Source organism: Pleurodeles waltl, chromosome 5 (genome assembly GCF_031143425.1).
Source record: "Pleurodeles waltl isolate 20211129_DDA chromosome 5, aPleWal1.hap1.20221129, whole genome shotgun sequence".
In the NCBI taxonomy this organism is placed as follows: Eukaryota; Metazoa; Chordata; class Amphibia; order Caudata; family Salamandridae; genus Pleurodeles; species Pleurodeles waltl.
Window position 1 is genome coordinate 291868530 of NC_090444.1, and position 24524 is coordinate 291893053.

The following is a 24524-nucleotide window of genomic DNA, read 5'->3' on the forward strand; positions in this document are numbered from 1 at the left end:
CAAACATGCACAACAAGCTTTCCTGGGGCCCCAAAGGGACAATTCCAACAAGGTTTGTTTTGTTGTGCTCCTTGTGACATACTCCAGACATCAAGAGTAATATTCAGGACTGCCTAGTATATGATGCTTTTCCTAGCTCCTTGATACTGCTACTTGCTTCTAGAAGCAAGGAGCTCTAGAGAGCTCAGGACCTGCCCTTCGTTCTTACCACCTGGTAGTCTCCTTAACCCTGGGTCTTCCTAAAGCAAAGGTAGGGATGGTAGTTATGGCAGACTCTCTGTGGGACAGTGGAACTTCTTCCAGAGCTACCCACTTTAGGGCCAGTCCACAGAAGTCCAAGTGAACCTTCTCCTTCAAGGTCTTCTGCTGAACGCCAGGAGGTGTGTGGGATTTTTGTGTTACTGCCCCCAGAGACACAACAAAAAAGAGTCATAGAAGTACAAGCCCAGGGCTTACATCACCCAGGGGCTTGTCAAGAAACTAGTCTGCCTTTCCTCTTCTTTGGGGTGGAGAGTTCTAGTAGGTAGGTCTCAATTGATATATGCCACATCACCAATTCAACCCAACCTGACATTTGCTGGGAGCAGTCAACAGACTAGGCCACAGCCCCGCACATCATTTTGGGATTTTTCAAGGGGGCAGGATCAAGTGGTGGTCTGTCAGAACTCTTCTCCTGCCTAGCGAAGGCCCAACATGACACTGATAAACTAATTCCTTCCCTTTAAGACGTCACAGGAAACACACTGGTGTTACTTGTAATGGTGCCACAGTTCTACCTGTTCTTCCTTTGTCCCAGTGAGAAAGACATGTCCAGGCTTGTCAGTGACTGCCATCTAAGCCTCTATACAGATTCCTCCCATGTTCTCTTCCTGTTTCAGGAGAAGGTTGATTCTTAAAATGGGCATATTGCCCAAGTAAGGGCTTTAAATTGCTAACCAGTGGAGTACATAATGTGTCTCAGCGAGGTATCTGCAACTGCTGGGAACAATGCAGGTGACTGAGCCTAATGGTTTATGGGAGTAACTAGGAATTCGACTACCGTCCTTGTACCTTAATGGGTTTCTTAATAGTCATGGAGCAGTATTTTGTTTGGGATGGAATTACCAATATAGTACCACACTTGTAAATATTTAAAAGAGTGGGTGGTACTCACTAGTGAGGACAGAGAAAAGTCCTTTCAGAATATGGTGCCTTTGGTATAGAGAGATTAGCTAGTCTGCGGAAAGAGGCTGAAGACCCCAAGAATAAAATAGACACTGAATGGTGGTCAATTTCCATCCAGTGGCCTTAGGAGGTGAAGAAGCTCAAACATGGATTCCATGTGCAGAGTATGAAAGATACTCAAGAGAAGTTGAAATACTGAATTAGCCACTGTAAAGGGGGCCCTGGGAACTTTGTAGCTCTAATTGATGATAACACCAAATACTTTGGAGGGGTCTTACTAGCAGAACTACAGCTTTGGGCCGAGGCTAACAACATCATTCCCCCCAAATCAAAGCAGGTAAAGTAAGCATACAGGGACCTCAGGTTACCTCATGGCACTCTACCTATTATACGACCAGGCAAAATCCAACTGCCAACCAGTTTATTTGGGTTTCATTGACTACAAGTCCACATTCAATAGGGTTGCTAGTGGATGCTTTGGAAGAATTTGGCAGAATGGGCCCTCCTTCATATTCAAGGTGGCCTATTAAGTGCCCAGTAATTGCTGTATAAAGATACTTGGGTTAGAATAAAAATCAGAGATGACTCTTGTTTGTCCAGGTCAATCAAAACCACACAATGTCTTAAGCATGGCTGCGTCCTCGCACCAATATTATTTAACCTGTTGCTATCAGATCTGACTCCCAAATTAAACTCAGTTAACTCCCATCCGCTCAAATTTGTTGTATACAAATGATCTAGTCCAGATTAGCAGAACCAAGGTCGGACTGCAGCGCCTACTTAATGCAATCTCAGCCTTTTCAAGTAGGAATGGCTTGACAGTCAACAAGAAGAAAACTAAGATCTTGGTTATTCACTGGACTAGATCTAAAAAACCAACGTGGTTTCTAGATCAAGAAAAGTTAACTGTAAGCTTTAAGTACCTCAGAGTCTATTATAATGAGAATGGGAGATATGGCAATCAATTAGACAAAATCAGAAAGAAGGGCAATGCATTGACCGTTGGGCTCAGGTCCCTCTACATAAAACTAAAAGGTCCTACGCTTATGCCGATTCTGCAGGTGGCTCAAGCAAAGATTCTTCCGACCTTAGCCTACGGAAGCAAGGCCTTAAAGGGGTGGGATAGCGCAATACTGACAAAATGCTGCTCAAGATCTACAGATCAATTTTTCAGCTTCTTTGCCACTCATCTCCAGCCCAGATAAGGCTGGAATTTGGCATTGTCAAGCAGACATTGGGACGGAAAGCAGCTTTTACGATGTGTTGACATAAACTCAGGTCTGCGAAAGAAGAATCACTGGGCTGTTATCTCTTGTCAGAACTGGGGAGAAATCAAAGCTCTCTGGCAAGGTCCAACCTGTTGCCAGTTTGAGCACTCTTAATTTAACAAGTGTGAGAAAACTGGGCTTCTTGCAGAAGCCCCCTACCTTTTTGCCCCCATTTTTCACTTTTTGCTGGTGTTTTCCTGACTTTGATCTGTGCTCTGGTTAAAATGATTATGCAAATTAGGCTAATTATAATTGGCTACCTATAAGTCCCAAGTATATGGTAGGGCATGTAGGTTTAGGGACCCCAGCATAGAAGGTGCACCCACTGAGGTGCACACTGTCATTTTAAAGGCAGGCCTGCCTTACTGGCTGCTTTTAAATGAATTTCTCATATTTTCTTAGTTTCCTTCATTTTATCATTTATCCCAGCCCTTCAATCAACCAAAAAGAACATGGTAAAAGTCGGGTAAAAGAACATGTCCTTAGAAATCTGATAATGAGGATAAGATTACGTATGGGAATAAAAATGATTTAGAGTATTTTTTGTTTCTATTGAAGGAAACAAGGACTATTTAAGGAGTAGTATGGGAGATGTACCCTTGGAAATTAATTCACAACGAGTGACAAGGTATGTTGTTAAGTGAGGATTAAAATCTGGAGGGAGACTGTGTTAGAGATTGATTTTTATAGAAGATGAGTGGCTAGAAAAAATGAGTTGATTCTTGTTTGCATTTATAGATTGATTTGGATTGGTAAACTCTGCTTGGAGATAAATAAGATGGTACAACTTAAATTGGACTAAGTGATAAGTATAGATGATGTTGGGGGATAACAGAATGGGATAATGAGTAATTTGGTTTGATTTGTAAAATTTTACGGGTCCCTATCGGGTAGTCCTGAAGAAGACCCGTGGAGGAGCGTTTGAGTTTGGCCCAAGAGCGCAAAGGGGGTCGAAACGTCGACGATGATGCTCTAGCCTGTTGTTGGTTGCTGTATGGATGAAGGGCCAAAATGGAAATTTAATGCCTTCTGAATTAAGGATAGGTTGAATGCAGAAAAAGATTAACCAACAGGCTTTATATATGTTTTAGTATTTGTTATATTAGATGGTTAGGAGATTCGTTATCTCTGGTTTCTTATTCTGAACACGAGCACTTGATCTTTGCACTTTTTCTGTCCTTCTATTTTAGGGTGTTGCGATAGGGACTCTTTTTGATTTGTATGATTGTGTTTTTATTCTGTATATATAACAATAAAATAAGTTCTTTAATTGTATCTATACCCATTCTGTTTGTTATTGTAAGACAATCCGTTTGTTAATAATGTGGTCTCCTATGGGGACATTGTAGTTTATGTAATGAAGTTTCCACCCAGTCCCCTGGGTTTATTTTAGGTTACCCTCTGTGGTTTGTAATATATTCTCAGAGCAGATGCTGATCTGTGAAGGGTTAGTTTGTTATTTTTAAATTATTAATATCTGAGTAACTTGATTATGATGGCTTTTGAAAAAGAAACACTATCATATAGTGAGGACTACATTAATAGGTTGATCCAGGGCCAAACAGGGATAGAATTTTTAGGTAATGTCCCATCAACCATTGATTTATCATTGAGTGAAAAGATAAATAAACTAAAGAGACTTGAGAAGAAATTGGTACGAACCCGTCTACATGGACATTCATTAACTAAACATTTGCAATCTAATACCATCCCATTCGGATTGCAAGTGAGGAATGAACCTGCAATCTTTGTAGACAATCCAAAATTCAAAGAGAGCTTCAGTTTTGTAGCCAGTAATTGCTCCCGCCATTGGATGGTTTTAGGGGTGGAGACAGCATTAGAGAAGGTACAAAAACTGTTGAAGGAAATAACCGATTTAAGAAAGGAGATTTCAGACAATAAGGCTTTGGTAAATGCGATAGAGGCATTGGATCGTCTGGATAGGACAATGAAGGATTTTGAAATGAATACTCAAACCTTTAAATTGGATAAATTGGCTAGAGATATAAATTTTTATGATAAGAAAATCGTCTACCCATACCTGCAGGAGGAATATTACAAACAGGATTCAAGGGGGAGATATTCTACAAGAGGGAGGGGGGATTTAGGCGATATACAACCTTTTCGGAATCCTGAGGTACCAGTGGAAGAGGTAGTGACAATGAGCAGCCAAGTACGAGTACAACCTCCCAAGATCAGGAATCCCATCAGCTAGATTTAACATCTGGACCTTTTTTAGGCCCGGTACAATGGACCCACCCCAGAGGGGGAGGACTAGCATGGAACAGGGGTTTCCCCAGAGAACGAGGCTGGAACAGGGGACGCTACAGAGGCAGGAGACAGGTGCGCTTCCAGCAAGAGGAACATGGGGAAATACAAACACAGAGACAGCATTACAGGTGGTGAATGTACCAAATCCAGTGGTCAATTTATCCAGTTTTCAATTATCATTGTCTGAGGAACAAATATTATTGAAAGGTCATTCGTTTGTCCTCACGAATTTACCAAATTCCTTCAATCTCAAAAATGGAATTATATCAATTTTTCCGGAAGGTTAGATTAAGATATTATTTCAATAAAACTGTGTCCCACCCATCTTATTCTGTGACTGGTTTGAGGACACCTTCCACCTTTACACCCCCGGCCCATGCAATGTCACACAAGATCTTGGCTTTTGAACAGGTGGTCATGAGAGATGTTATGAATTTGATCTGGAAGGGAAGGTATGTCAAGTATAATATCACCAAAGCAGAAAAGGATGCTCTATCTATGTAAAGATCTAACAAAGATATAGTGATCAAAATGGCAGATAAGGGTGGGGGCATAGTAGTGCAAAATACTAAGGATTATAAACATTAGATATTAATGCAATTGGCAGAAGTTGGAAGTTATATGAAACTGGATCGAAATCCCACTAATGATCTGGTAGATCTGATTAAAGAGGTGACTAGTGAGGGTCTAGGGATGGGTTTTCTGACAGATCTGGAATATGAGTTCTTAAATAGGAAGAATCCTTGGATCCCTACAATTTATTCACTTCCCAAAATACATAAAAATCAAGAAAAACCTCCAGGTCGCCCGATAATATCAGGGTGTGGTTCGATATTGGAACCAATCTGTAAATATGTGGATTTCTTTCTGAAACCTCTCGTACCTGTGACGGAAGCCTACATAAGAGATACTATGGAGGCTATTAAACTAATTAACAATTTGGATTTTAACTATGAGAACCAAATTTTGGTAACCTTGGACATTGTCTCACTTTATACGAATATCCCACAAGGACAGGCCTTACAGGTGGTGAGACAAGCACTTGATAGGAGAATACAACCTATGCAAGTACCTACAGGTTTTATAGTTAATTTGTTGGAAATAGCAATGACAAAAAACTTTTTTTATTTTCAGGGTGACTTCCATATACAAACAAAAGGTGTTGCGATGGGGGCTACCTTTGAGCCAGATGTAGCAATTTTGTATATGGATATCTTTGAACAACAGTTTATTTTTGATGAAACATTACCATATTCAGCTCATATATCTATGTGGAAACGTTATATTGATGATGTGTTTATGATCTGGACAGGCTCACAGAGTAAGCTGTTGGAGTTTTATAGATGGTTAAATGATAGATCAGAAGATACACAATTTACCATTCAATATAGTTCTTCAGAGATTAATTTTCTGGACTTAACCATTAAAGTACAACAACATCACCTATATACTACTCTATATAGGAAGGAGAGTGAAAAAAACTCATTGTTACAATACTCTAGTCATCACCCACGGAACTTGAGGGATAATTTACCCTATGGACAGTTCCTTCGTCTTCGGAGGAACTGTTCACGTAAACAGGATTATTTTACGGAATCCCAGGATCTGGTTAACCGGTTAATAATACGGGGTTATCCAAAAAGCATAACAAGAAAGGCTCGTAAGAGAGACTGGTTTTGCCATTGGGAGAACCTTCTAGAACCGAGAGTACGGACAGAGACTGGGAATAATAGATTGATCTGTGTTACAACATACTGTACTAGAAGCACGGAAATAAGGAAAGTGATCAATCAACATTGGAACATGGTTTCAAATGATCTTGAAATATATGATCCCCCATGCATGCTTTCAAGAGGGGGAAGAATATAAAAGATTGGGTGGTGAGCTCTATGTTAGCGGAACCCATTAAACCATTAATGTTATCAATATTAAGCTTACCGAAAATTGTGGGTCACTTTAAATGTGGAGCATGTAAAGCTTGTTTACAATATTTGGAAACAAAAACATTTCAATATAAGAATGTATCTGTGACTATAAAGAAACATACAAACTGTAATAGTACCAATGTAATCTATGTCATTAAATGTCCTTGTGATCTGATATATGTTGGACAGACAAAACAAAAAGTTAAGGTCTGGATTTTACAGCACTGTAGTCGGATTGGATGTAAAATACAGGGTGCACCGTTGGTTGATCATTTCACTCCATTGAACCATCCAGTGGACTCTCTAAGATGGCTGGTGATTGACAAAATCATTCAGAATCAGAGAGGGGGGAATCTGACGAATTTTTTGAACTTGAGAGAATGTAAATGGATTAATCTTTTAGACTCTGTTAATGAGGGACTTAACGAATATGAAGAAATATCTAGGCAGACAGCAGGTTTGGTCAATTGCTGATTGAAAGTATTTGGATTTTACCAACATAATGGACTAGATTATGCAAGACATAGAGACATTAAGAGATTGGACAATAAAACTTAAAGGACATCAAGGCCTATGTAGAAGGCTCTTTTGAAAAACAGTCTTATTGTGATTTGGTATGAGAGAATCTCTTTGATGGTGAGAAATTCGCTTGTGGATATATATTAAAATGGGAAAAGAACACGAGGTTAAATTATTATTTTGCCTCTTTGGATGTATAAATTTAGGTACAACCTATTAAATTATAGTGGTTTTACTTTTTGAAATATCTGAAAATGGACCAAAGTAAGTTAAAAGTGAAGCGACCGGTCTTTCCAGTTTTATTATTATTTCTTTGAGCTTTTATGTCAAATGGTCGATGTGTATAAAGATAAGGTGTCTATATGTTTCAAATATCTAAATATGAACCCGATGGAAATGTGTCTGGAAAGTGATGGGTTTCGCCTCCTTCGGTTTTTCCCAGCAGACGGATAAATAAGATGAAATTGACAACGATAACTTCTGCTTGTCTCATTTGTTCGAACGGGCTTGTAAAGGAGGTGAAATTGACATGGGCATAATGTTTTTCTGTATTTTGGATGCCGGTTGGCAGACTTAAATGAACAAAAACTATAGCGATTGCTAATGCCTGATTTGTTTTCCGAACGGGCATTGCAGAATAATAAGCGACCGCTGAATTTCTTTCGTGCTTTGAATGTTGATCCACGCACGGAAGTGAAGAAAATCTATAGCGATTATTAATGCCTGATTCGTTTTTACGAACAGGCACTTTAAAATAAGTGAAACTGACGAAGGTGGAATGACGCTATGTTTTGAAGTATTTGAATACGCCGCTAATTGTACGTGCGGTCAAACAATACAAAAACGCGCTTTTTGTAGCATTGCGCTTTCAGTACGATCAAAATAATGACGGGAACTGGGAAGGAGAGACATTAATGGCTATAAGGTAATAGGATTTTTGTATATGTGATCTGAGCATGTTATGCTAATGTGTGGTTGGAAGGTATATTATACCATGTATTCAAGACACTATAAGAGGTATGGTTTGTTTGTTGTTGTTTGTTGTTGATAGATGGAAGAAAAACAGAAGGAATATGTTTTAAAGTTGGGAAGAGGTAACTATGGAAACTTTGGTTGATTGAAGGACTGGGATAAATGATAAAATGAAGGATACTAAGAAAATATGAGTAATTCGGTAGGTAAAAGAACATGTTGTCCTTAGAAATCTGATAATGAGGATAAGATTACGTATGGGAATAAAAATGATTTAGAGTATTTTTTGTTTCTGTTGAAGGAAACAAGGACTATTCAAGGAGTAGTATGGGAGATGTACCCTTGGGAATTAATTCACAACGAGTGACAAGGTAGGTTGTTAAGTGAGGATTAAAATCAGGAGGGAGACTGTGTTAGAGATAGATTTTTATAGAAGATGAGTGGCTAGAAAAATTGAGTTGATCCTTGTTTGCATTTATAGATTGATTTGGATTGGTAAACTCTGCTTGGAGATAAATAAGATGGTACAACTTAAATTGGACTAAGTGGTAAGTATAGATGATGTTGGGGGATAACAGAATGGGATAATGAGTAATTTGGTTTGATTTGTAAAATTTTAGGGGTCCCTATCGGGTAGTACTGAAGAAGACCCGTGGAGGAGCGTTTGAGTTTGGCCCAGGAGCGCAAAGGGGGTCGAAACGTCGACGATGATGCTCTAGCCTGTTGTTGGTTGCTGTATGGATGAAGGACCAAAATGGCAATTTAATGCCTTCTGAATTAAGGATAGGTCGAATGCAAAAAAAGATTAACCAACAGGATTCATATATGCTTTAGTATTTGTTATATTAGATGGTTAGGAGATTCGTTATCTCTGGTTTCTTATTCTGAACACGAGCACTTGATCTTTGCACTTTTTCTGTCCTTCTATTTTAGGGTGTTGCGATAGGGACTCTTTTTGATCTGTATGATTGTGTTTTTATTCTGTATATATGACAATAAAATAAGTTCTTTAATTGTATCTATACCCATTCTGTTTGTTATTGTAAGAATCCGTTTGTTAATAATGTGGTCTCCTATGGGGACATTGTAGTTTATGTAATGACAGTGGGAATTTCAGCAGATGATAAATGAATTCAAATCTAAGGGTGGTGAAAGCCCAGTTTATTCAACCAGCTACGGTAAAAAAATCTATGGACTGGTAGATTTTAACTTTTCTCAGAGACACTAGAAGCTAGGGAATTTCTCTCAAATTTAGGCAGGGTTTGAGGATGGTCGGTGTTTAGGATTGAGACTGGTTTATTAGGAAGTGGACCCATGGATGAAGCCGACATATGTGCCAAACCAATGCACCCTTAACATGCAGGGTAGGGAAGGGCCTTGCCACCGGGAGCCAGGCACTACTTAGGGTACACATGGTTATGTGAGCTTGGTTGGGTGAAATATGGGAAGTCAAGATGGGGAGGAGGAGAGGGATGAGGGACACTCAATTGGATGGTGGTGAGGATTGGAAGAGGAGAGGGATAGGCAGGGAAGTGAATGTGCTGTTAGAGCTGGAAAATAATGTTTTTCAAACTTCACAAAACAATCTACGGAGACAAGATGCAAAATGTCCAAAGTAGACGCAGCAGGCTGGTTATTGTTATGTAATCAGTATATTTAGTAATGGGGATTTTGTCTGTGAATATCCTTAATGGAAATTACTAAATAGTAGAACAAAAGGTGAGACTATAGTTGACTGGTGTAGATAGTTCAGCCCAAGTATAATTCTGTTACAGGTAACTCACTAGATAAAGGGGAAAGAGGTTAATAAGGTACAACATTTGCGACAATTGTAGTGTTTTTTTCCTCAGCCAATTCTATTAAGGGGGGTAGCAATTTTGATAAAAGAGGGAATGCTGTGGATACATTCCCCACTGATTGTAGATGGTGAAGGGTATTGGGCAATTCTTCCAATAGAGATAAACAATTGAAAAATGAATATCATCTCACACTATGGCCTAATGAGTGATGACTCAGGCCATTTACAAAATGGCCCAGATTTAAGAAAAGTGGTGCTGCACTGGCCACTTTTCTTGCGCCTCTTAGTGCCCCCTAATGCCACTATGTGTGCATTGTTTCTAAGATACAGCTCACCATGGCGGTAGTTAGGGAACCAGCGTCATAATTTTTGATGCTAGTTCGGAGCTTTGCAGAATTAGAGTCAACAAAGTTTGATGCTAATCTTGCAAAGCCCATTGTAAACAATGGTGTGCATCCTTTTAATGCCTGCTCTGAGCAGGTGTTAAAAGTGGCAAAATAGATGACGCAACGAAATCTCTTAGATTTATTTGTGCCACTTTCTGTCCCTCTTAAGGGGAAACACCCCCTTTGCATACATTATGCCTGGTGCAGGCATTTTGTACCGCAAAGGGTTAAAAATTGGCGCAATGCATGCATTGCGCCACTTTGTAAATTTGGCGTGGCAATTTTAGCCTTGTTTGGCCACATTAGTGTAAAAAAAAAAATGTGCTAATGTTGCACAAGGAGGTGATAGGGGCTCTTAAATTAGCCCCTAAGTAAGATACCGCTGACCCTTGGAGGTAGGAAGGGAAGAGAAAAATTGAGAAAACCTTTGAGGATATTTGATTGCATCTAGGAGTGGGAAATATCTGGCAGAGAAAGAATGGAAGAGTGAGATCATATACTATTATTAAAAACAGTATAATTCTGCATCTAGGAGCGATCTGTTTTCTTTTAATGAAATCCCACATCACAGTACTGGTCTGGCAGACCACTGGGTTGTGCTTTTGAGATGCAACATTCCCTTACAAAGTAACAGACAGAGATGGGTGCTGGATAGAACAACTATATTAGAACAGGATGTAATGATTTAACTATTCTGGTAATAGAATTTTATTTTACTGTCAACAAGTCCTCTGCAACTATCTCAATTATGTGGAGGGTTTTTAAACACACTATGCAGGTGTCCTGATCTCTATACAAGCATTTTGGTGGAAGGAAAAGAGGGGAGACATCTCCTTACAGGAGGTAGATACGGCCATCAAGCATTAGGTTTGAATAACACAGAAGCTTCAGCAGAGAGGTGGTGTAACGCTAGGGAGAAGATAAGGGATTTCTATCTTCAAAGGGGAATAGTTAACACTATGACTTTTCTCAACAGGTGTATGAGAAAAGGGAATTTATAGGGTGGTTTTTAGCATGGCAGGATAAAGAGAAGGTTAATCAAAAGCAGCCAATACACAGAAAAGAGAGAGTAAATTAAACACGTTTTCTGGATTATTTCTGTATAAGAATGAACAAACTAGGAACCATGCTAGAGCAGCAAATTGCAGAATATCTTAAGGAATTAGATTGCTTGCTGTCGGAGGAAGCAACCTCCATATTTAATTGAATGATCTGATGACGGTTGGTGCCATTCCAACTGCTGTTATATGGAGAAAGAAGGTTTTTCATCTTGTAAGATGCAATCAGCTATTATACTATGGAGCCTTGGCACAGCTAGTAATCAATAATGGGAGCAGGCCAAATTTGCTTACACTGCGGTACCTGTCAAGGTTGTTTTCTTACCCTTTATTATTTGCCCTTTTCATTGAATCCTTGGCACAACATATTTGGCTTACCCGAACATTGCATCACCTCTACCTTCCATGTCTAAAAAAAGCTGTACACGGATGATATGGCTCTAACCCTGACCCCTATACTCTTAATAGTGCTTTGCAATCTATAAAAGCTTTCACAAGTGTCGGCATATAAATTTAACAAAGATATAAACAGAGGGTCTAATTACGACCTTGGTGATTGGGATACTCCATCACAAACGTGACAGATATCCTGCCCGCCATATTACAAGTTCCATTATATCCTATGGAACTTGTAGAATGGCGGGCGGGATATCAGTCAAATTTGTGACAGAGTATCCCATCCGTCAACGTCATAATCAGGCCCAGAGTGATTTTTTTTTAACATTACTGACAAAGACCTCCCAGCTTGAGGAAAAATTCCCGAGATATCCTGAAAAGACACAGAGGGTTTTTTCATTCTGAGCAACTGACAGAAGTGTTTAATAATAATCTTAATCCAATGATGAGCAAGGTTATGAATATATTGGAAATATCGAAATGTCTGTGTTGCAATTGGTTTCCATCCCCTCAGTATGCCCAGAATTTTTGCTTTTTTGGATCACCTTGTTTTGGACTTTTTACTGTGTGTGAGTCTTACTACATGTCCCACCCATGGTAATCACATGGCAAATGGACTACATGTGTTTATCGCCAGGGTCCACCTTTTAAGATAAAGCAGCTGCGATGCAGCAAGGATATAGGGCACTTGGCTGGTTACACGTGAACATGTGAGCATACACATGTGCAGACATATGAGGGCTAAACGTGTGAAGCTACTATAGTGCGCAACTGGCCTGGCACAGAGGGGACTCTGCAGGACTAGATATTGACCTGGTGTAGGGCTCATATTGTTAGTGTACACTAATGGGGAAAATCAGTGTGATTTACTGTTTTGTCTGCAGTGGCACTTTATTATATACAAAGGGGGCAAACTACATTAGAGTGCAGTGTCACTTCTGCTTCTGTTACAACGTCTAGTGACATAAAAATGGGGTGTAACCTGTGTGAGAAAATCAAATCTGCAAGTTCCAAAAAGATAGCTGTACAATTTATGGCTGATGCAGAATTGTCATATTTCTGTGGATCAGCTCAGCATCAGAGCCCAGGACTTCTGTCACCCTGCTGTGCCAGGTTAATTACATGTATCCCCAGCAGCAGGAACAAAGGCCTAAACACACACACACACAAAGGGAACAATTAACAGTGTTTCACTCAGCTCCGGAGGAAGAAAGGGATTGCAAAGAAGGTTCTGCATCAGTCAATCAGCTGTTACACTCTACCAGGGATGGGCCTGTCCAAGCCTATTGAACAAAGTAGGGAGTCCAGCCCTCTAGAGCCAACACAGGAGGGGGCTCCCCTTTGAAGATCTGGTGAAAAAAGGCCCTAGCAGTAATGTCAGCTAGGTGCAGAGCTGAGGCACCCCAGATGAGATGTGACTCGTGACTCTTGGATGACGGTATCTTGAACTGTCCTAGCATGCTATAATAGTTACAGTAATAACTGCATTTACAAATGGTTATTATGAATTATGGCATTTATGTACAAAATTATGGTATTTTTTTTAACATGTGGTTTTTCGATCTTAAACCTTTGACCAAGCCAATAGACGCCTTATGACAGTTTAGGGGTCAAAGGTGATTCTATAATGTCACAGTGTTTTCCATCTGCCTAATGTATATATTTGTAAATTAGTGCACAATATTTAGTAGTGTATGGGTAATAAAGGTACTTTTCCTTTTTCTAAAGAAAAAGCACTAACCGGACAATCATTTATTGAGTGTTATTGCGTGCTAGCAAACTGTGTTTACTAGCCCACAACTTCCCCGCTGAGTAGGCCTTGCAGTAATCTGCTTCGCTTTCCTGAGAGAGTCAAGTGCTACAATGGGGTGCTTGGTTCCTAACAAGGTAAAATTGTGGAATTATTACTTGTGCAGGCCACACAACTAATAACCAAATTACCTACAATCTCCATTTATCAATTATAGGCTGTATTCCACTAATTAAAATGTCAATTTTACCTCTATTTCTGTTCCTATTTTTATGAATACCCTGTAAGCTGGACACCTTTAAAAAAAAAAAAGAAAAAAAGATTGAAACAAGTAATTTCATACTTTTTGTGGAAGCAAAAATGCCTGAGTTTAAGACTTAAAATTGTGCAAATGCCTAAGAGTGAGGGTGGTCTGGGATTCAACGATTTCAGAAATATTATACTCCTTCTTTCATTTTATAGCTGTGCTGCTTGTCAATCCAAATCTCCACTTTGATATCTCTATTCTCCAACTAATGTTGTGGGGCCTAGAAATTGAGGATTTAAGGTGGCCCATCATAATCCACAAATCACCCAAAAAAGTAGAATAAAAGTCTCTAAACCTCGTTTAGTTTTTGAAAGAACAATTGTTTCACAAATATAGAATTTCCAGGGTAAATGCTGAGGCACTACAAGTTCTTTTCTCCTTGTCTGACCGAAGCAATAATAAGTAAATGGACAGATTTATCAGTTTTTAAGGTAGGAGACTTGCACGATAGATTGAAACCCTCTAAATCCTGTTTTTCAGAAAAAATCTTTACAAGAGCTCAGTTTTTTATGTATATCCTAATAAGCAAGGGAGTAGCCAGGAAAATAAAACACCTCCCACTTTGAACCCTGTCACATTAAATAATAGAACAACATGAGCTATCCCAAAGTTGTCTACGAATGCCAGTGAGAATTTTTAACTCAAGGAAAACTTGCAAAGAATCGTTAATAAAAATACATGGTTTACAGCAATTTGGTAAAAAACTGCATTTACCTGTATTTACCTTTTTGTTTCATTCTTTCTCTCTTTTTTCCTTCGTTTTAGTCTGTTTTCATTGTGTCCTTCTTTCTATCCATCTTTCGTTCCTGCTTTCTATTGCTCTTTATTTTCTTCTCTCCATTCTACTTTCATTCCACTTTCAGTCTTTGTCATCCTTCCTTCTTTCCATCTCTCATTCTTTCTACCTTTCTGTCCTTTTTTCTAATTCTATTACATTTACTTTCCTACTTTGAATTTTTTAATACTTTTCTTGTTCCTTCCTTTCTTCTTATGATCCTTCATTCGCCTCTTCATTCCATCCTTTTTTCTTTTTCTATTCTTTTCATTTGTTGTTTCTTTTCTTCCTTTCGTCACCCTTCTCCCACCTCCTATTTCTTCTTTCCATTATTTCAATCTATTTTCCTGCTCTCCTTATTTTTTTCCCTCGTTCCAGTTTTCATTTTAGTGATTTGTTCCTTGCATCTTTTCTTCTTGATGTCCTTCTTTCCATGCTTCATTTTATTTCTTTCCTTCTATTTTTGTCCCTTCCTTTCTTTTTATTTCTTTCCTGTTTTCCATATTTTGTGTCATTTTCCATCATGCTTCCTTTTATGTCGTCTTTACTATTTAAATAATTTCTCTTTCTGTCTGTCACCTTTTGGTCACTTTGGCACTCATACCACAGCTTTTTCATGGTTATTATTCTTGGTGCACTGTCAGCCATGTATTGAAATTAGGAAGGACGATAAAACAATTTATTTTTCTGCAGTGGCCCCCCAACTCAAGCTGATAAAGTGTATGCTTCACTATGCCCTCGCTAATAAGGGCTATTCACCATAGTTTGTTGAGGGTGGATTGCGACTCCTCTTGGAATCAAGTTGGACAGATTTTTAGTGTAGATAAAGTATGGCATATAGAGCTTTATTTGGGATCAGGAGAGATTGCTGGAAGATAGGAGCTTAGAGGCAAAGATATAAAGGGATAAAGCTAAATGACTGGCCCCATCAACCCTGAGCCAGAAGTATAAGGTCGGGCAGGCCCGGAGCCCTAGGCCTGAAGCAACTGATTGACAGATCACAGGTGGGGTGACACCTAGCCCATAGACAAACATGCAACAAAGGAAAGACCCAGATTGATTCCCCAGTTTGGCAGCAATGCTACAAAGTTCGTAGGAAATTGGCCCCCAATAAAACACACTTGGCCCAGTGGTACGCGTTCCCAAAACATTATAAAGTGAGATGCCACATTGCCACATGAGGTGAGGAATACACAGCTGTCAGAAAACAGCACACATCCTACACGCAGTGATCACGCACACACCATTGCTGGACATCTGGACATGTTACCTACTGGCCCACAGTATGTCCATGCAAGGTCGAGACACACCGGCCCACTATCAGATGATCGAATTTATGGCCTCATGAGTAGACCTGGATTCCTTCTTTCAAAGAATGTATTAAATCATTTTATTGTGCTTCAACAATGTATAAAAAGATGCTCAAAACTCTGTAATTTTGAGAGCTGGTCATCAGACCTCAACTCTGTACCGCACTCTCTCGGCCATGTCGTTTATTAAAACAGACAGCTCCTGCATTGCCGAACATCTCGTGTCTTTCCTTTATTTAAGGTAAATCAGAATTTGAGCACATTTTTGGTGAGCCAGATAGGAGAGATTGGTCCTTCAAGCATAGACTGAAGCTAAAGGAATGGAGCCCCAGCCATACAGATTCACATCTGCGCAAGAGAGGTGAGCAGATAGTGCATTTGATTGAAAGTTCTGCTGAATCTGTTGGGCGAAGGCCCATCCAAAGCTGCCATCAGTGGGTAAGAGACTACATCTCATCCTTAGTCCGAACATTTGACGCATTGCAAACTAGGGCTTTGCTTGGACCGCTGGGTGAGACACAAATGGTACACATGACCTGGGTGTGATTTTGGGTTCCACTTGGACTGCTAGGTGAGACACAGATGGTACGAAAGACCCTGGGTGTGATATAGGGTTCTGCTTGGACCTCTGGGTGAGACACAGATAGTGCGCATAGGCTCTGGGTGTGATATAGAACCAACATCTCAATCTTAATTTTAGTCTAAAAGGGTTTCTTAGCACTGGTGGTGGCTGAAAAGAACTGAAAGTTGTTATTTGCTTGGACCTCTGGGTGCAACGTATATGGTACGCTAAGTCCCTGGCTGTGAAACAGGGTGCAATTTGGACGTTAGGGAAAATTTTGACCTTGGAGATTGGGTGCAGCTTGTGCTTGGCCAAGGAGGGCCTGTGGTTTTTGAGTTGTTCCTTCTTCTCCGCTAAATTGCTATCTTTGTCCCTAACCGGTATTGACAGACTATCGGGCTCAATATGTACAGTGCAGAGCCTCCCCACAGCATCGGGCAGCATGCTTTAGGAGCAGACTAAGGGTTTTTTGGGACAGAATCATCAATTTCTATCTGTCATTTTTCCTCTCTTATCTCTTCACTTCCATTGTGGCTTTCAATTGATGCATTTTTGGGTGTGATAAACTTGCAACTATATTTCATGTTGAAATGCTATGTCTCATTAAGTGTTTTTATGTGCATATAAGGAAGTTACTGTCTTTCTCTCACAAAGATTTATTCCATGCCTGCTAGTCCACTGCTAAAATGGTTTACAATGTTTAAGTTAACCATTGCACTTTCTTACAGTTTGTGATACTTCATATGCCTTGTTTTATGAATTGTGAAAAGTCAGTTTGATGCATCTCTGTGTAAAGTGGAGCTCAAAGCTAGAAGTTATTGCCTGCATTATCCTGTGTACATATTTCTCCATGATCAGAATATGATTTAGGACCATTACAGCTCAAAGAAGTTATAACTGTACCAATCCTCTAAAAAGCTTCCCAACTCATCATGGAGTTGTCGGTAACTACATGCAAGCTAGCAGGCTAAAGATTTAGATAAATACTGCCGTGAATGGCACACATTCCCCTGGCTAGAGGGGGGATTCTTCGACACCAACATTATAGATTAAACAAGGACAGACATTCAAGACAAAATTTGTAGGGCTGAAAAAGGCTAAAAGAGAAGCACTGTTAGCACTGTTGGCCATCTTTGAAGTAGCCCTGACTTGCAACCACCCAGAACCCACAAGCAAGGTTTCTGCACCTCCCCCACCATACGTCAGTACGAAGGTGTTCTGTCTGATAAGGGTGGCAGGTTGGCCCCTGACCAAAGCATAAGACCCAACACCCACGTCACCAAATCCAAGTCCAGTTAGGATGGACTCCAAGTCAAAAGGACCCCATTCTTCAACAACAGGACTCCAGCTAATGGAGGCCCCCTTTCAGTTCTAACATGAGGTGATGTTAGTGTCGGGAGCCAGGTTTCCCGTGCACTAGGGATGATAATGTCCCCACAAAATTCCCAGCTCATTACCCGTATTGAGTATATTTTGATGATTCCCGGATAGGCACCTGACTCCCATCGTAGCAAATGCTCGGACTCATCTTCTTCCCAAAAGGCTTCCACGCATTCAAAAGTTTGCTCATCAGATCACATGCCTCCAAAAAAAGCAAGAGTAGGGTGCCCCTGGTCACAATCTGGGGTGGCAGGCCTAAAACATCTTGAATACGAGGAGAGAGGGGTGCCAGGAGGAGAAGGGACTCTCTTAGAGACCATCACAGCCTCATGCGAGGCACATGGATATGTTCACCTACGCGTCTGGACTGTCAGTCAAATCCCACAAGGCCTCCCACACACACTGTCTGGGGAAGCAATAGGCCTGATCCATGTTATTTCTGCATTTATGGTGGTCACGGAGCACCTCTCTGACCTCCTCTGGCATTCCAATAAAACACCATTGCATGAAGACCTAAGAAAGCACCCAGCAAACCATAAAAAGAAGCCCAAAAAGTAGCCAAAAGTGAAGTTTCCAGAAAAGGGGAGCAGACAAACAACTAACTCCATTAGGGAAAACCTCATTGGAACCACGTGCAGGGACCAGAGGGGCGTACACATACCTTTGGAACACACTGCAAACATCCGCAACCCCCACATTACGACACGCTCCCTATCTTTCACATCTTTCCACGCATAAGTAGGTCAACCGGTTTTGCCCACATAGGTAAATCACAGATGTGCATACATGTTAGGGAAGATAGATAAGGAATAACCCCACTAAGAGCTCCCCTTAGAAGCACTTTTCCCTGCCATGGTGGGAGGAGAGGAACAGATGACTCACAAAATAAAACTCAGGTGACCCGTGACTAAAAACACTTACCACTCCCTAAAATAATGCAAAATAAATTATAGTGATTCTCATAGTGTGCCACCAGACCGGTATTTTGGTTTCTTTGTAAGATGCTGTTGCACCCAGATACTGAACACAACAACTGACATACACCTGAAACCTGCCAGTACTATTGGCTTTGTAAATGTCTGTTAGCTATTTTAAGATAAATGAGTAACAATAATGATTTGCTATAAATATTTAACCCTGGAAAATTTTCAATTCTGAAATTTTGAGACTGTGAATTAAATATCATTGAGGCCTGTGGGAGGAGTATTGGCATTCAGTTATAATCACTTTATGTAAGATATGTATGTCCTTTTTCTCTGCACGTCTTGTCCATCTGCATATATTCAACATCTTCTCTTTTTTCTTCCGTACCCACTTTTTACTCTCCCCTGAATGCACTTCCTCGCATCTCCCTCACTTCACCACTTCCAAACATTCACTGCACTCACTCATATTTAAGAACTTTATTTTCTTTTACTTTTGCCTTGTAAATATTTTGACATCTGTGTACCCCTTTCACACACATTTACTCTGAATTTCAAATGCAACTGGAATACATGTCCATTGTTCGGTGTGCTCTGCAGAGAGGACAACCCACTGACAGGCACCTTGCTTTGCCATCTTCGGCTTCAGTACCAGAGCTCTCAATCAAAACGCTCATAAACACCTGGCATGACTCAAAGTATGCACTACACAAGAAATAAGATGCCTGAAAAAATATAGAAACACAACATGATGAAATAATTAACACTCATGGGGAATGCAAGAGCAAGTAAAACGTGAAATAAAAGAGGAACTAAATCTCTGACGTTTTTACCATTTTTAACATTCACTGTTCGTAAATCAGTCCATGTATTTGGCATTAATGTTAAGGGCATGAAGATAGGGACAGTTTTCATGCCAAACAGTATGTAACTGTCTTTAATATAAGCACATATTTCTCCCTCCGTTCTTGACTGGGATATTTAGATCAACTTTGTAAGGAAATAAAAACCCAGCTCGTCATTTGGGAAGGCGGGGGAGTAAATACAACAGTCTCAATTCTAAAGGGGACAGTGACCTAGAGCCTGGGCCAGGGTGTTACAGTGTGGGAGGTTAGTGAGACCAGATGTCTCAGCACAATATTCATAACGCAGGATTAGCATTATAACACTTACCATTACCGAAGATAAGGAACCAAGGACCACATGTATCATGCGTTGGGCCGTTTGCGACTGTAAACATGCATATTGGTATGTATGAATCCCTATTTGTGATTCAGTAACTTGTTACCGAATCACATATTGGGATTGTAGCTACATACTGATTCAGTATTAGGAAGGGGTGTGTCAAGGGCATCCTTTCCTGATATCGAATCACAGTGGTATGTAGGAATACTTTGTTACCGAAATGCGGTCACAAAACATTTGCATTTTACCACCTACTTTAAGTAGGTGGTAACCCATTCGTAAATGGGAAGGGGGTACCCAAGGGACCTCTTCCCCTTTGTGAATGCATGTGAAAACAATTTTTAAGAGCAGGCAGTGGTCCTTCTTGAAAAATGAAAAGAAAACTTTTCATTTTTCCTTGTTAAACATAAAAATGTTTTATTTAAAAGCAATCACAGACATGGTGGTCTGCTGAGCCCAGCAGGCCACCATCCCTGTGATTATAGCCATTCACAATGGGTTGCAAATTGTGACCTACCTCATGAATATTAGTTAGGTAGGTCGATTTGCGAGCTGTTGGGAATCACTAAATGAAACTCCTGGAGTTTCATACATTCAAATAGTGATTACCTAATTGTGATTCACAGAAATTACCTGTACTTGCATACAGTCCCACCGTGTGACAAATGGAAAGGGTGGGATCTGTGCCTGTGAATGATGGACATCTGGCCTTTTCAGGGATGCAGACTCCAACACATGAAACTGTGCCACTGACAGCGTCACTGGCCTGCAGTGAATACCACTGTACACTGCAATGTAGGGCTTTAGAAAGGTAAGTCCTGTATTGTGTGTCACATTGCAGAAAGTTTATTTACTGCTTAGCTTCTGTCTCCTGCTCCAGAGCAAGGCAGTACACATATCCCAGACTTTAATACATAGCTTTGCTTAGATATACAATAAATTTATCTATTTAATATTTTTTGAGGTAAACGTGTAGGAATTTCAGAGGGGAGAAACTGGCCTTGCTGTCCTGGCAGTGTCAGACTGGGATGCGGCCCAGAGTAATTGCCAGTGGCTGTTAATTCAAGCATTCTGTCCATCCCTTTTTTGTATACTTTAGTCTGTTGCCCTAAGTGGGACTGGTATGCCCAGACATGGATTCTGTGCACAGTGTTTTACTGGAACCAAGCTATTATTGCCTGATGAGCTCCAATGAGGACAAAACTGACCCTGGGTTGCTTGTGTTCCAGTTCAGGGAGCACCTGGCCTGGCAGTTCGGGCTGGACTGATCCTATTGGAGCAGGGTCAAGACTGATTTGCATATGGCTGGGTCTAAACTGAGGTGACATGGTACGCAAAATAACGATGTACTGTGATGTGGCCCTGAGTAATTACCAGTGGCTGAGATTAATTCAAGCATTCCATCCATCACTTTTTTGTATACAATTTACAAAGCTGACATTTTTCTTCCTAAGCCAAATGAGCCTTTTTGCCAGTGTCCTGGGTCTCATGACTTTTGATGGCTCCCTCCCTGGGAATTGTGTATTGGTCTAGACAGTGCTGGATTTAGGCGGGAGTGGTACAATTTGTACCATACACTAGGGAGTTATAGGCAACTTAAAATATACCAGTTAGGAGTAAAACATGTTTAAAGGGGGAGCATATACACTTTACTACCAGTTAGCATGGGGAAAGAGCAAACAGTGCCAAAGCCAGAAAAAAATTTAGGGTCCAGCAAAATGCAGAAAGTCCAGGGTAAATACACCCAAAAGGCAGATTTCCTACAATACCTCAATGGGTCCGTGACTCACAAAATGCCCTGAGAGCACAAATGAGTGTGCACCTACTGTCTGTGCCCCCAGAGCTCTTTGGTATTATAAAAGGTGCAGCAGACACTGGTGCAACCCATTCTGTAATACAGATCATGCCAGCACAAATTTAGGGTGGGAGCAATTCTAAAGGAGGTGTAATGAAGGAAACACTGTGTCTCTGTGACTGCGGTGTGTTATGAGTGTTAGTGACGAGACAAGGAGACTTTTGTTGCTCAAATACTGATTTACTTTAAATAAATGAAAGACAAGAGACATTTGGCAAAGCAGGAACAATCTGTTTAATTTAACGCAATGGCCGGAAGAGCACAGTACAGAGTCTGGGTCGGATGACTGTCTCTCAAAGCTACAGTTTTGAGTGTGTTTTTATACACTGTCTTGAGGTGCAATAAAACAACTGAATACATTCTTTGAAGTAAGAAATCTGGGCATAGTCACAAGGCCATAAATCTGATCATCTGATAAAGTTTGCAGGTGGGTCTCGACCTTGCATGGAGATAGGTGGCCCAGTAAGTAATATGTCCAGATGTCAGGCATGGGGGGCGCGTAATCAGGGTGTGGTAGTACCTACTTGAACACTACCTCATTTGAGGAGTATGTTTTAGCAGCAGGAAATCCCCATTTGTAGGAAACAACACAAAACAGCACCGGAATGATAATTGGCAGCAGTGACATGCACAGTCTTGACCACTCATGGGGGTAGCCAGGAAAACCAGTCAAACAACCAGTCCTGCTCTGGGGTACCTCCCTCCTTCTTCATGTTGGCTTGTAGACGTTGCGGTACTTGGATTGCAAAAGTCAGTGTGCTATTGTCCAGGCCATTACCAGGTACAAATGTGCAACAGGATGCCTCGATCTTGGTGCATAGCCCACCCTCCATCATGATCATCAAGTCCAATATATACCGATGTTGCGTCAGCATGTGGCGGATGGCTCTTAGTTCTTTTTTATAGCATTTAGGTAAAGCTCAGCACTGTTAACCATTTTCAGTATTTCCCACCTGGTTATCTGCAACCAGCGAGCTTTCACTTTTGTCTGTAGTGTGAAGAAGGGTATGGATCCTCCCATGTTTACTTGAGTGTCAGTGAACAGCCTGAACTCTTCTGGAATGTCCTTGTACTAAGTCCAACCAAAATAATCAATAGTTCTTTTCTTGTGAGCCTGATGCAACAGAGTTGTTTTCGTCTGTCGCGAGTGTTGAAACAACCCTGACTTGTCTTTTCCAGGGATAACCAGGGTCGGGTGTGCATAGTCATGACAGAGGAGAGGCCCTGTCATCTGGGGACGAGCTGAGTATAACGAATTCTCCACATTGCCAGTAGTAGTCCATCAGCGCAGAGGTGCGCCAGTGCATGTCTGGTACGTGCAGTATTGCTCTACAATTCACACTGGTGCTGTGAAGGATCATCCCTTTGCCTCTGAAACACAATGAATACAGTGTAGGTTTACGCAAACTTAGGGGTTGCTCTTCCATTTCAGCTATGTGTGCCTATCTATTTCAGTGTTCCAGATTTCTTGGCATGGGGTATCTATGACTGTATTTAACTCTCCCCTAGGAGACTCATTTTCCCTTGTATCATTGAGGTGGGTGGCCCAACACAGGAATTTCATGTCTGGGGATTGTTTTTAAAGAAGGCTGCCCCAGATGTACTAAGGGCCACCCTGGGACCACATACAGAGGCAGGAGCAGATGTGTGTGTGCAGTGGTTTTCCTACCTCCAAGAACGTCTTTCAGGAAAGTCTCGGGCCAAACTGTGTCCTCCCCTACAGTGCCCTGCCCTTGCATCCTGTCTAGCTCGGTTTGAATATCACTAGGCTCGGTGTAAAGATACAGGGGCATATTTATAGTCCCATAGCGCCACCTTGCGCCACATTAAATTCATTATTTTTTTACGTTAATGTGGCCCAATGAGGCTGAAATCCCTGTGCCGTATTTATAGAGTGGCGAAATGCATGCATTGCTCCACTCTGTAACCCTTTGTGCAACATTATGCCTGTGTCAGGCATAATGTATGCAAAGAGGGCGTTCCCCCATTAGGGGAGCCGCTAAAATGGCGCAAGAAAATCCCTGAAATTTCCTTGCACCTTTTTTCATGGCACTTTTAATGCCTGCTCAAGAGTAGGCATTAAAAGGGGGCTTCCATGCTTTAGAATGGGCCACTATGTACTCTGCAGGAGTAGCGCCAATATTTTGGCACTACTCCTTCAGAGTACATCAATAGCGTCATGAAAAATTATGCTATTTCCCCCTACCCTGTGTCATGGTGGCCTACAGTGCAGTGGGATTGGTCCCATATCGAGTGATGTTTAAAACTACTCTGTGGGGTTCGACCCTATTGGGTTGTATCTTGGCCCTGATTTTACAAAGGTACAGGTGGATGAGAAATTTTTTCTTTGCTTTGCTTGTTCCCTGTTAGATTCCCCACTTTTTAAATCTCTCTGAAAGACCTATCTGCACATATTTCTTGATGACTGGTTGCAGCCAGCAGCTGTGGGTGCTTCCCCAAGCCTGGTTAGAGCATTTTCTTTCAAAGTTGATGCAGCTTGCACTGTAAGCCCACACTCTAAAGGGCCTGAAGTTGCTGTGCTGTACAATTTGCACATTACAGTAACTATTGAACATATTAATGCAGTACGATATGGGGCAGTTCTTAATGTGATTAATATTTTAAGACTATGGCCCTCATTATGACATTGGAGGTGACTGTTAAAGTGGCAGTAATACTGCCAACAGGCTGGTGGTAATTACCGCCAAAATATGATCCTG